At 44.9% G+C, this 14943-nt stretch overlaps 1 long non-coding RNA gene across 1 annotated transcript; it reads right to left on the bottom strand.

Moving 5' to 3' along the window:
- Positions 1–2796: 2796 nt before the first annotated feature.
- Positions 2797–5710, bottom strand: LOC127294202 (uncharacterized). Its single transcript, XR_007846433.2, has 4 exons — positions 5200–5710; positions 3805–4878; positions 3564–3696; positions 2797–3295 (listed from the first exon to the last, which is right to left on the bottom strand). It is a non-coding gene; the product is annotated as an uncharacterized lncRNA (long non-coding RNA).
- Positions 5711–14943: the final 9233 nt, after the last annotated feature.

Here is a 14943-nt window from a genome sequence, read left to right as displayed (position 1 = left end):
AGCTCACCACGATCACGCTGGAGTCGTCGGCGAGGTCGGGGAAGGTCCAGGTCGCTGGAATCGACCGCCACCATTGTCGGAGACGATGAACTCGACAGGGTCGCTGGGGGCTGCTTCAGCTCGATTCCTTGCTCAGGCTGAGCAAGTCGAGTACGGAGAGGTCGATGGCATCGACGTCGAGTCGCGGGGAGGCTCAAATCATCGGCGAGATGAGTTGGCCGGGGAAGCTAGGGTTTCGGTTCTTTCTGAAATTAAAACAGAGAGAGGGGATTCAAGGGTTAGGGTTCATCTAGCGGCGGCGCATTGAGCTTTATAGACGCCAGAGAGCGGCGGCGAGGATCTTGGCGTGGCCAGACGGCGTCGAGTCGACAGCGAGCAGCTTGCCGGGATGGACGAAGACGATGGTCTCCACCTGTGCGAAAACAAGACGAAGGGGTATTGGGCTGTCATATGGGCCTGGTCGTTGGATTGCTGTTGGGCTACGCCTGGGCTCCGGTGGCCTGTTCTGGTAAGTCCTCCTCCTCTCTTTATTTCCTTTTCTCTTTTCTATTTTTAATACTGTTTTTCAATTCAAATTTGAATCCTGTTTATATCTTGCAGGTTCCTTATGATGTTGATATGTAGTGCAAAGATGATTCCACTACTTTTCTATTTGAAACAATTATCTTATATTTGATTAGATTGCATACTTGTGGGTTATTCAAAATATTAAATAAACATGAATTTATGTATTCATTTTAAGTTCCATATTCTTGTGAGATCAATTCTGTTTAAATTATTTGAAATTACCTTCTTGTTTATGGTAGAAATATGAGTAGGGTTGGATTATGTGTTTAACCATATTGGTTATTCACTTGCAGTTTAGAATATGGCTAACTTTTCAGATAGGTTTCTTTATGGTGATAATTCAATCCACCACTCTCTTAGTTCTAGGAATATTTTATTAAGGTTTATAAGGTCTCTTATTAATATATAATGGTATTTATCTGTATTACTTTTATAAGAAAACAACTTGGAGTGGACCATATTACTTAATTTCTTATTTGATAATGTGGTCACTTTCTTATAATTTTATGTTCTCATCTATTGGCTAAGGTTTTGGAACTTTATGGGCTTAGGTTTTAGTTGTGGATCACCCAAATGATGCACCAACTAGGGTTTAGTCTCCCCTATCCATTATAAGGTGATTATTTACTTAATAGTTGATGTTCTCCTTTAGTTACTAAGGACTTGAGAAATGGTTTTATCTTTTTCCACTAGATTTCTATTATATCCTTAATCTATTGTTTAAGTAGCAAAAGTAGATATGGTTCTTTTTATAGTTAACTTTGGTTCTAATGATGAATAGTTTCTCATCATGTAGAGTATAGAGTTTTACTCTAAATTTTTCTTAGGTACTTTATTTGAGGAATAAATGGAATATAGATGTGATAGAATACTACTTATGATCACCAAGTGGTTCACAAGTTAAGGTTAGGATATAGGTCTAGAGTTTCTTACTAGTGATCTCCCTATAATTTCATGTGGAAAGGGGATCTGCTTATACTAGTAGGGTTTAACGTATCCTCACATATCTCCAAAGCATGATCATATATTATATATGACTAGTTAGCTGCCCGTGCGTTGCTACGGAAAAATAAAATATGCCATGAAAGATAATACTTTATCGTGATAAGAGAATTATTTTGCCCATTTTTAGTTTGTCACTCCCAGGCTCTTGACTGTTTTACATCGCTTCCCTTGTTTGTTATGTTGCCTCTTCACCCCCTCCTTTTTGTTGATGCTTGGTCTTCATTTATACCTTGCTTTGATTTTGACTCTCTTATGCTTCGCAATCGAATTTTCCGTGCATTCCTCTCTCTAAATGCTAGCATATCTTTGAGAAAACACAAAATATTGTTCTTACTCTACCCATGCACGTGGACTTGAAGAATTTTTAGCAGTTCACAAGCATATAGAACATGAATTCACATAACACAACATAACAATAAAAGGCTCTCCATAAGCTAGTTGCAGGACTATGTCCAAGTGCCAAGCCAAATAACAATTTTTTTTCCAATACAGTAGAGAAGCTAACCTTAGAGAAAAGTAGCAAACACATGATTATCATAAGAAACAACCAATCTTCAAAAGTCAGGCATGTTCTATATATAAAATGCTCGATGAAGAGCAAATAAATTCATAGTACCTAACAAATTATCGCATAAAAACTATCCCTATGGGCACAATTGAATCCTTTATGCCTTTGCATGCATAGCAATAGAACCATAGCAAGCTCCATACGGTAATTTATCTAGCATTAGTAAGCCCAGCAGGTTACATTTCAATTATGAAGAACTACACACCTCATGGAGATAATATGATGGTTCAAACAAATGAGATAATGTTCACATAAACGTGTCACTATATTATCTCCATGAGGTGTAAAATCTGCAGTCCTGAGGGACCAAAGTATATGCAGTTTCTTTTGCTTTATTTCCGAAGAAATATAGGTTGTTCTTGCTTTAGGTTAAGTTTCCGAGATATGACTTTATTTTCTAAGTAACCATAGATCAAACATCTATATTTTTTCCATCATGTTTGTTTCTTCCCATAATTTCTGATAAATGATAATCTCCAAATCTTATCTTATGTTACTTCACTAAGTTACCAACATATGACTCTTCGATCCTTGTCGCATCTCTAACCTCTGATATTTGTTTCCATGATAGCATGCATATTTTTGGGATGTGAAGCCTCGATGAGAATTCACATAGGATAAAAAAAAATTGTAGAATAATCAAATACAAATCTATCTCCTTATAAAGCAAGTTGAGCATCTCTTTTAGCTGTTGTTGCCCTGATCTTGACACATGTTTCAATTTCTTGCGACAGCCCCGAGGAGACCAAGATTTATAGGTGCTAGCAGATTGGAGTCAAAATCTCCAAATCACCTGAATGTAAATGCAGTCATAGAAGAACTTGTTACATATATTCAGATATGTCAAATAGGTCACCGGAGTGGCTAGACTACAAGCTGTATGTCTATAGAAAAGCTGCCCCTAACCAGATGATGGCCACCGAGGTAGAGACCAACTGGAGACATGCCATGACTCGATTAAACAACATCCGTCTCCATCTTAGAGCTTGGCAATGCCTCTAGACCATGCTTTTCTCAGCTCCAGCTGATGATGGTGCCGGCTTGCAGAATGATGGGGACCGGGACAACACTGAGCGTGATTACGGCAATTTGTGAGAACGTGAATCAATGACTGACTTTCTAGAAATAATAAAAGTTTCTCGTGTGTGGTAAAACCTGAAAGCAAAACAAGGATATAACCCACTTTAGGAAAAGGACGGAAACTATGTAATATGGATTCCCGTACATATTTATAAGCTTGTTGAGAAATTGCACCACACAAAAATATTGCACAAACATATATGTTTTTCACGAGAAGAAAATTCTAATTCTGATAATCTAACAAACATGCAGTACTAAGGAACATTGCATCACTCCATACATGCCTACATTATGCCAAGTCAAAGCAGTCAAGTGACCTAGCTCCTTGCTTAAATTGTAGTACCTGTACAAGCTGATACTCTTGGCCAAGCAATACAGTATCCAATCAGAACTGCTGCCGGGTTTGCAAAGATAGGCAACACGGGTTGCATTAGCATCCGTAAATGATGCAATTGAGCCTTCAATACCACCAAGCGCTGCAAGAATAGAGAGCAAGCCAAAACAAGAACAACAGCTGACTACTAATAACTTGGTGTTCAATATAAACAAAGAAGGTCAAGTGACAAATTTGAAAGTGTGTTTACTTGTCAGTGTGTTCAATGTGTTGCGGCAACTCTCTGGTAGCTGCTGAACAGGTTGGCGGTCAGATGTGGCGTCTCCATTTTTTCCGGGAGCAATTGTCCTGGTGGGCGACAAACTATGCTTGACGAAGATATGAGTGAAACGGTGTGGGAGGCGGAACACTGAACCTGACTTCTCTTTTAGGTATTGTAGAGATAGAGATACGGGCTTATGGCAATGGCAGGGGAAAAAAATGATGTTGAAAGCATTCTCTGTAAATTAACATAGAACCAAACGATGACATGAACATAAAGGCATGTGTCTTCTATATCTGAAACACGCCCCTCTAGCAAACTTTAAAACAAAGTAGTTTAATTAGATTCAGGTTTGGCTCATATATAAAACTCAGGAAGAAAAATAAGAGAACTGAAAGAACTTGGAGAGTATGCAAAAGAATCTTACTCCAGCAACACACAACCTCTTGCAACTTTACCAACATATGCATCTCTTGAAGAGATAGTCCTCTATGCCACGTCTCCGCTTCTGAGTTAGTTAGTACTAATGGCAGCAACCAGTCTATTAAATCTAAATGATATTTGAGCCAGAAAGTGTAATCTTCACCTCAGTAATTACATGCATTTTTTGAGTTTTTGGCTAAAAACCAAAAAATAGGGCCAAATTATGGCATCCTTCTCCAAATCATACTATTTTTAAGACTCCTTCATAGTACACCATGTAATGTCATAAGTACATTTAGGACTACATAGGACATGCACGATTATTAATACCATCATAAACTCTGAAGTTAACCCCTGTGGTCTAAAAAGAATGTAACTTTTTTAGTCATATCAGAGCTGAGTAATTTCATTATGAAAATTCAACCTGTGAAACAATTAAAGAAAACATACCGTTCAGAACCATTGATGTAGGATTGTGTGCTGGGCAGTGGCCTCGGCAACCATGTCCTCTATATCTGCACTGCCGCTGTGATATATATCACCAGTTCACCACCACCATGAACGATTGCAACAATGGACAATCTTGCATCATTGTGAATGGTCTGATTCAGAGACTAAAATCAATCAGTTCTTGTCTCTCTGTAATCACAACAATAGAACATCCTGATTCAGAGAACTGTAACAAACATGATTAAAAAACTGCTTCTATTACATTCAGCAGTACACACAAAAGACATACTTCCAATGCCAAATATTAATGTAGTACAATGTGGAACTCGGTGTATAAGTTCGACAGTTGAAATTGTTAGTATTCTTGGGACATTACACTTAGTGAATAATTGTGCAAAAGAGTAAATTAGTACTGACAATTCATGCCTAGATAAAGGTCGAAAGCACCGACATATGCATATAACAAGATACAGATTACAGACTACACAATGCACTACACCTAATACTTACATCACGCCTGTGCTAAAAAAATGTTCCTGGAATCCATGGGGGCGTCCATTGTGTGAAAACTCTGCAAGCAGCTTCCTCTTGGTTGACGCCACCATTTTCTGCACAGGTCCAATCTCCGGGTGCTCTCCTAGAACCTGCACACCATCCTCATCAACAGCCACTACCCTATCGCCAACTGCAAGCCAAACCTTTGGGCTCCTGTACATGACGAACTGTGGCTCTACCACAGCCACACATGGGTCGTCAACCTCAATGTGGTGGTGACCACGGTCCTCTTATCCCCAGGGAGGATAGCCATGTGTCATATCCCGTGGCCACCAGCGACTGCCGGGACGTGAGATGGATACAATGGTGCTTGTGGTAGCACCGGACCTGAAGAAGATGAAGATCGCGAGGAGAAACCAGACCAGAGGATAGAGGGGGGCAGACGAGAGAGGAAGAGTCGATTCAATTTCTGTTCTGTTCTGTTCTGTTCTCCCTTTCTTGCAGCCTTGGCTCCTTTTTATCGTCAGCCAGCCAAGCAGCAAGCCCAGTGCAACCAGCCCTTGGCCCATGTCCATCCGGCCCAATGTATCCACCACGCACGGGCATGACATTGCCGCCCCGAAGAAACATTGCTTGCCCCCAAGCAATGGCTCAGTGAGGTTGACCCAGTCAAGAAACAACATATAGATATATTGAGCAACCCTGGCAGCGGGTATTTGTTGATCTTTCTCCAAAAAGCATTTGAACTCCTTTTGGCAGATACCAGGATCCCATTGTTTGTACTCGTGGTCGCTTGACACACCAAGGAATGGACATGAATTCCTGCACACGCACGGGTATGACATGTTATTGTTCTCATGATTATTGAGTAACAGTAGAACCGGTGGTCTTAACTTCTCATCACAGATGCATTCAGTCGTGACCAGAAATGTTGGAGCAGCTATAACATGCTTGATGGTGTACTCTTTAGTGAAATCAATTGCGGCAGAGATCACATTGGCAGATTTCATGAGGCTGGGCAGCTATGTGTGCCAATGATAAAACATGAGAGCATTCTTGCTTTTAGAAGTATGAAGGCAAGGAACCAATCCACCTCCTGCTTGTCCTAATGAATCTGCACGTATTATCCTTCTCCACTTCATTGGTGCCCATACAATCACTAGTCTGATGTATCTATTCGGACCAATAAAGATCATATCTTGTTTTCCAGGATCCCATGGTGAGGATAGCTTCACACTGGTTGTAGCATAGGGCGGCAAAAATATGGGATCATGTGTTACATCCCATGGAGTGCATGGATCCCATGGTACTGTGAGTAAATCACTGCTGTTATCTTCTTGTGGTGGCAGTATAAGATACACCTTCTGAGCTCCACTTGCTGCATGACCCAAGCCTATGCTAGTGTCAGCCATAACCTCAGGATCCTTGAGAGAATCCCTAGGCTGCTCCAAGAATATCGACAAGTCGCCAACATGAGTGAGCACACTATTGCCAATACCATCATCCACATAATCCAAATAAAGCTCCAAGAAAAGTGAGATGCCAGCGACGTTAGTTAACACATCATCGTTGTCCTCCATGGCGAGTGAGTTGACATCATGCTTCGGTTGCCCGCCATGCACCATGTCATTGCTGAACACTTGGAAAGTAGCACTAGCGTCACCTTCCTTGTTACTGGACACATCAAGCATTTTGTCAAATACATGGTGGCCAGCGTCGATGTGGTCTTGACAGGTTTTGTGTGTCTTGGAGTTGAGGCTAAGGGTTGCAGAAATGCCACATGACGAAGCATCTCGAGCATTCGTGGGGGTGAATGTTGCCACTGGCATGCTGGTGCCATGGCTGTACCCTGCCATCAAGCACACTGCGGGCATCACAAGTGGGGCAGTCGTTGGCTTGCATAGATCAGCGGTAGCAGCGGCACGGTCGTCCAAGACGACCAAGGGTGATGACGACATCGTCGCCGGCTGCAGCGAGCCCCAGTCTGGCATGACCAGCGACATAGTTGTGGCAGTAGGAAGTGATGCCCTGCTGCTCGCCCATGAGGTGGAGGTGGCAGGGATGATGGTCGGCCACGCATGTTGGATGTCGATGTAGCAGCAGCAATCAAAGATGCACTGTCCCTGCAAAGAATTTCGAGCGCATGTTGCTTCCTGCCATGATCGGAACTCCACAAAGGCCCACACATGAGGGGATCGCTGCACCACAGTAATCTTGTTTCCCGCACCATATGGATCAAACACCTGATGAAGAGTCTCCTCCGTCACTGGCCTGTGCAGAACGCTCACTGTGACGCTAAGAGATGTGCATGTGGTCATCTCTCGCTGCCCAAGCATTGGTTCGAACAGGTGGTGAGCGACTGTTGGAAGCACTCCAAATCCAGGGTAACCAGTCAGGTATTGCAGGATATCCGCCAAGGATTGATCAAATGGATGAACAACCGATATCACCAACCTTCCGCTGGGAATCTACAAGCCAAATCGAGAGGATACGACCAACCCTACACTGCGGAATCCCACCAAATCGTCCCGAATCTGATACCAACTGTCATATCCCGTGGCCACCAGCGACTGCCGGGACGTGAGATGGATACAATGGTGCTTGTGGTAGCACCGGACCTGAAGAAGATGAAGATCGCGAGGAGAAACCAGACCAGAGGATAGAGGGGGGCAGACGAGAGAGGAAGAGTCGATTCAATTTCTGTTCTGTTCTGTTCTGTTCTCCCTTTCTTGCAGCCTTGGCTCCTTCTTATCGTCAGCCAGCCAAGCAGCAAGCCCAGTGCAACCAGCCCTTGGCCCATGTCCATCCGGCCCAATGTATCCACCACGCACGGGCATGACACCATGCCCAGATCCGGCTGCGGTGAGAGGAGGTGCATCAAGGAGAGGGGATCTAGAGATACACCAGTGAGGAAAAGCTCAAGACTCTCCTTACCTAGACCCGGTCAAGTGCTGCTTGGGTGGGTGCCTGTGCGAGCGCCGGCCGCCGTGCATCCGCTGATCCTTTGTCGCCTCACAAAGGCGCTTGGTCTCCTGGCCGAATTTCCTGCCCAAGGAGCAGATCCCGGCCGCGGCGCTCGTGACGCCAATCTAGTCTGATGCACCACGAGTCGCTCCCAGTCTGAGCCCCTGGACTGGATTGTTGGTCGTACCTGCTGCTGCGCTAGATGTTACCACCCCCTGTCCGCTGCCGGCCTGGAGCGGTTGCTCTATGCGCGAGTCATGGTGGTGGTGGTGGTGGTGGCGGGGACGGGGGGAAATGCGTGAAGCAGGGCGCATGGGAAAAGGAAATGGAACCGTTCAGTTACTTAGCGGTGGCAATTTGATGTGATTACTCAGAAAACACAGGGTAGTTCTATGTGACGTACCATGGGACACCACTTCTAGACATTTAATATAGTAGAGATCATCTTGTTCTTAATATCTTTACTTCAATTTCTTAGGGTTTATGATCATTACACAATTTATAATGACCAAGGTTGGACTTCCTAAGGTATCTCTCCTTGAATGGGTTTCTCACTCCCAAGATCAAGTGTTGTCTTGATCAATTAAATATTTACTTTCTTTTATAGTTTCTTGAATGGGCATGGTTATGGTTGTCTCAATTATCTTGAGTATAACACCATAGGTTGAGCTTTCTCATTTAAGAATGGTTATTCTAGGGTTTATGGTGTACTCCTAATATCTCCTTAGGTATCTGGGCTAAGGTTTCATTTGTCTAACTTAATTGGGTTAGTCTCTTCCTCACCTTATCAATTCAGGGGTATGGTATTATTCCATGTGATATTAGGTTATCCCACCACTCCAAGATGAAATGGTTAATCTCCTAATACTTCAGTTCCAGGGTTGTCCTTCATTCTTAAATAGGTAAATCTAATATTGGTATGAGTGGTCTCTCTTTCATTTGGGAAGGACTTTAATTCCATCCTAAGATTAAGTTCCATAGAGAATGATGTGATCATCAATATCCATGTTTAACATAATTGGATTCTCTCTCTAGGGATTGTCTTGAATAATATCCTAGGGTTCTTTCTAAAGATGATGCTTTGAATACTTGGATGTATATCCAAGGTTTAGCTCAAGGTTTGTTAATGCTTCTCTAATAATTACTATAGAACTCTCACCTCTCTAGGTTTGATTTGTAATACTTGGAATGGAGCAGGATATATATTTCTTAGTTGGATCTCTTTGTCTTGTTTCCAAGATTAAGGTAGAATGAATACCATGAGGTTCATGGTAGGATCAAGGATTAGTTTAAGACATGGAAAAGATGAGTGAAGAATAGTTTCTCCAATTATTGTTACTTGATTTTCAATTCAATGGAAGTTCATATGTTATGGCAAGGAATATCATGTTGTGATCGTGGATAAGATCAAGCAGTTGATCCTTGTTTAAAGGGTTGTTGTGTTAGTTTTAATTCCATTTGATCTAACCCCTTAGATCAAATCATCTCTACCCAAAACAAGGTTTTAGCAAAGTCACATTGAGGTTTATAGCGCTTGACTTGATGAGCTACTTCAATTCCACCAAGGTCAAGTGAAACTTCAGTTACTGTGACTGTTTTACTTTAAAGCGCGAAAATTCCGCAGATTTTCTATGCATGAATGCAATGCACACATCTGTTTCCTCTATTTTTGTAACCCCAATACCTGGGATATTACACCATGTCACGCGGATCGTGCCCGCCGACCGTTGATCGTGTGATCTAACGGGCATGATAACCCCTCTCTCTCTGTCGGCGGTAGCTTCCACCCTCTAAGTATGCTAAAGGGCGGTTTTCTGTATTATTTTTCATGCGCTAAAGCCCAACTCTTTTAGGCATTACTTTTCACGCAAAAAATGATAAACCATCACCGATTTGTTGTAGCCATTAATTTTCACGCAAAAATGATAAACCATCACCGATTTGTTGTAGCCATTAATTTTCACGCAAAAAATGACAAACCATCACCGATTTGTTGTAGCCATTACTTTTCACGCAAAAAATGATAAACCATCACCGATTTCTTATAGCCATTACTATTCACGGTAAAAATGATAAACAAAACAATCTATCTATCTCTGTATTTGAAGTTTGGGATGGTTCACCATCTACTTATCTTAACTTTTGAGGTTTTAACCTGAAAATCAAATGGGTATCTGTTATCACCAAATTTTAACCAAATCAGAAGTGGGCCATGATTGAGATGGGCTTAGCAAATATACGAGGAAATTATTCATGAATCGGCCTTGTATGAGGAGTTTGGGCTAAATTGCCCGTGTATCTGTAAATATAGTAGGATACGTGCCGGTTAGGATTAAAAGATAGAGTTTAGCTCGTACACGGTTGGGATTATTCCCACGTTAGAAAGTCTACGGACTATAAATATGTATCTAGGGTTATTGAGAAAGAGGACGATCACGTTCACAACAAACCAATCTAGGCGCATCGCCACCCCTTGTTTCGAGGGTTTCTTCCGGGTAAGCGCTATGCTGCCTAGATCGCATCTTGCGATCTAGGCAGAATCTTGTTTATCTTTTGTTCATGTGTTGCTCGTACTGAAGCCTTTTTGATGGCGAGCAACACCGTTATCATGTATATGTTAGGGTTAGCATCGGTACTTTCTCGATGTATTTGTTTAGTCATGCTACTCCTGGATATCTAGCCACCCTTGTACTGATCTTAGGTGCAAGGGTGGCACCCTGCTTAGTCATTGTTTAGTAGATTCGATCCGTTACGATTGCTCCTTGTTCTTCAAGGATTAGTTTAATATCTACATAGTTAGGCCTTATAAACGGGTTGAAGGATCCAGTAGCGCGTAGGGTATAGTTTGCTAGTCCTAGAGAAGACGTTCCGGGAATCAACTCCACGTTGGTTTTTAGGCCTTATCTAGAGCTGGTTTACTATCACCTTTCGTGTCTGCCAGGCTCAATCACGTGTAGGATGTTCCGGTTATGTGGTGAAAACCCTAGATCGTCGTAGATCGTTTTAACTTTATATTGATCAAGCAGGACCACCATGTTATCGTAGATCTCATACGAATCATGGGTGGATCGGCTCCTTGAGCCGATTCACAGGACAACCTGAGAGCCGATCGAGGCTCGTATTTAATGTTTACGTGTATGCCATGCAGGAAACTAGTCGAAGCAATCCATCACCTTCCTGACCAGGTATAGGTCAGGTGGCACGCCCTTGCACCAGCATCGGACGTGCGTGCCGGAGCTTTGCGGGCCGTCGCCCGAGGGACCAGGGCCCTCCAGCAGTCCTGGGAGCCTCCCAGCTCTTCGTGTTGCCCGTCGCTACTCGTCGGTGGGTTTTGGTGGTCAACACATTCTGGCACGCCCGGTGGGACGTTCTTCTACAACAACTGCATCAACATCTGCATCAGAGATGGCGGAAGATCCAGTCACGTACGAGGAGCTGTCTGAGGAGTACAAGAAGAAGTACGACGAGATCAAAGCTCTCTTCGAAACCGACCTCATCGGCTCTTTCCAGAGGACCCGCTCACACGGCATCAGGTGGAAAGGGTTCTCAGCTGAAGGCGCTCTCGATGGAGTGGATCTATCTACTCCTTCAGAAGAACGCACTAGGTCTCTACGTCAGGAGGTTAATCACATGGTAGCGCACTCGCTACACCGCCATTCTGAGAGCCCGGTGAACGCTTTAGAGCGTGTTGCGCTGCGCGTGGTCCAGGAAATCATGAAGCATCAGTACTCTCCGTCAGGACCTGCCCTAGGGACTCACCAAGGAGAGAAACAGTTCCAGACCCGACCACCGCTGCCGTTCGCGCTAGCAGCACCAGAAGTGCCGAGTTCACCGACATACGTCGTCTACAAGATCGGTGGCGATCCTAGTGATTACCAGTTCTTGTATGAACCGCCTAAGGAGATCCCGCATGGATACATGTGCACATATGTGCCAAACTGCAATAACTGGGCGCGCACGAACCAGGTTGCAACAGTAGGGGTTTCTGGAGCAGCAGGAGGGATTTCTGGACCAGATCCTGAGAAGCAGGCGTGGCTAGCTAAGTATGCCACTCCAACGAATCATCAAAGCTCAACTCCTGCAGCTAGCACCGTGGATCAGATCAGCGCAATCTTGAGGGACCAGTTCGGCATGGTGCCGAAGAGGAGGGCAATCAGCTACTCCAAGCCGTACCCCAACGAGTATGATTTGATCCCACTACCACCCAAATATCGGCTCCCTGAATTCTCCAAGTTTAGTGGATCGGAAGGCTCTAGTTCAGTTGAGCATGTGAGCCGATATTTGGCGCAGTTGGGCATGATCTCAGCATCAGACCCATTACGTGTGAGGTTTTTCGCGCAGTCTCTCACAGGATCGGCTTTCGGGTGGTACACCTCGCTGCCGCCAGATTCAATCCAGACTTGGAAGCAAATGGAAGAACAGTTCCACATGCAATATCACTCAGAAAGTTCCGAGGCTGGCATTGCCGATCTAGCACAAGTACGACAGAAGCGCGGAGAAACGGTATCTGAATACATTCAGCGCTTCAGGGCCGTCAGGAACCGATGCTATTCGGCTCGCATGAATGAAAAAGAGGCAGTCGATCTGGCAGTGGTGGGTCTCGCATCACCGATCAAGGATATGGCTTCCCAAGCAGAGTACACTTCACTGGCGCATATGGTTCAGAAATTATCGTTATATGAACAGCGCCACCCAGAGTTGTACCAGGAGAAGTTCAAGCGCGCGGTAGTCCTGATGGAGACGCAGGAAGATGAAGACTCTGCGGGAGAACAGGAGGTAGCCGTGGCTGAATGGACTCGGGGGGCAAACCCCGTGTCCTGCAAATGGGTTAAACCACAAGGTCCTGCAAAAGGGTTTGACTTCGACGTAAGCAAAGCGGAGCAGATTTTCGACCTCTTACTCAAGGAGAAGCAGCTGAAGTTACCCGAAGGCCATAAAATCCCTACGGTGCAAGAGATGAACGGAAGGCCATACTGCAAGTGGCATAACACGTTCACCCATACCACCAGTGACTGCAGGGTGTGGCGTCAGCAGATCCAAATGGCGATAGAACAAGGCCGTCTAATTTTTAGCCAGTACGCCATGAAAGTTGACACGCACCCCTTCCCCGCCGTTAACATGGTGGAGTGCACTTACCCGGGGAGGTGCCAGCCAGGTTTCTCGTTCAGCATCAACATGGTAGGACCTGTGCACCACCCTGGTAAGGACAAAGGCGAGAGCAGCCGCTCTCGTGGCAAAGAAAAAGAGGAGGCCGTTCCACGCGACCGGCCCCAACATTATGATAAGCGCTACATCACAGAGGAGCAAGTGAGGAACGTGCGATACCAGCGACCTCTCTCCGAGCACCTCCTCAACAAATATGAGCGTCAGTACGACCAGCGCCGGCGATACGACAGCGACGACGAAAAAGATCGTCGGTCTAGCATGGAGAACAGGAAATATCGTCGGTACGATCGAGACGACGAAAGATATGAGCGCCGCGTCAAGGAAAAGTCAAGAGAGCAAGACGACGTGGACAGACACTGGGATTGTCCTTTCTTCAAGCATTGCTGGGATTCAGGGATGAGCCGATTGCCTACAATCGGCAACTGCCCAGAGTGTAGATAGAAAAAGAGGGACACAGGAGACGTGTCAGTGTTCAAGCGTCTAGGGCCTCTCCCATCTCGGAACAAGCAGGCTGAGTCCTCTCGGGTAGAAGATCTCGAGGAGTTAGAGGATGACGATGAAGAAGAAGATAGATACCACCGGCCAAGGTAGTGCCCTGATGGACTCATCCATTCTCAAAAACGTATGGTTCAGCGACTACGTAGCGTAGAGGACGCCGAGAGACGATACCTACACGCGTTAAGGAAAGCACGGCCTGATCTGGCCTCGAAAATTTAGCAAACTCTGGATGAGGAGGGTCGTCCACAGAAGAAAGAGTGGCGCCCCAAACAAAAGAAAGCCGATGATGAGACATCGGCTGGCACGAACATGGTGTTCATTCTTCCATCGGAGTTTTGTGCTCCAGGAACAGAAGAGGCACCTATAGCACAGCTCGACTGCGGCCCACGGCCAGTTATCGGAGAAAGGAGCTACAGGCATATGAAGGCCCTGTACTTGAGGGGTTATATCAACGGGAAGCCTGTCAATAAGATGCTGGTTGACACGGGAGCAGCAGTCAATATAATGCCATACTCCATGCTACGTCGTTTGGGATGTTCTAGCGCAGACCTGATCAAAACCAACGTCACATTGAACGACTTCAACGGCCAAGCATCAGAAACACAAGGCGTTCTGAACGTGGATTTAACTGTAGGCCGAAAGACCATCCCTACGTCATTCTTCATCGTCGATAGCAAAAGCACCTACGCTGTCCTGCTAGGGAGAGATTGGATCCACGCTAACTGCTGCATTCCGTCCACGATGCACCAATGCTTGATACAGTGGGATGGAGATGAAGTGGAGGTCGTCCATGCAGATGATTCAGCCGAAATCTCAACGGCTGGCATGAACATTTGGGAAGCGGGAGGCCAAGAGCCACTCTCCGGGATCAATTTGGACAGCTGCGAGTTCATCGACGTGACAAAAAACGGGGTGAGGCTGGTCTTATCCACCGGCCTGACAGTATAACAAGAGCAAAGGCAACGGACATACGTGGCAAGGCCGATCCCTGCGATCGGCCCCAAAAAATAAAAAAATGGTGATCTTATCTCAAGCATGTCACGTAGTCACAGTAAAGCACGAACAAGATGTAAACCTTCCTTGAGCAATGCAATGAAAATGGGGGCCGATTCCAGCAATCGGCCCATACTA

Source organism: Lolium perenne, chromosome 1, assembly GCF_019359855.2.
Source record: "Lolium perenne isolate Kyuss_39 chromosome 1, Kyuss_2.0, whole genome shotgun sequence".
In the NCBI taxonomy this organism is placed as follows: domain Eukaryota; kingdom Viridiplantae; phylum Streptophyta; class Magnoliopsida; order Poales; family Poaceae; genus Lolium; species Lolium perenne.
This window is presented reverse-complemented; position numbering and strand designations above follow the sequence as displayed.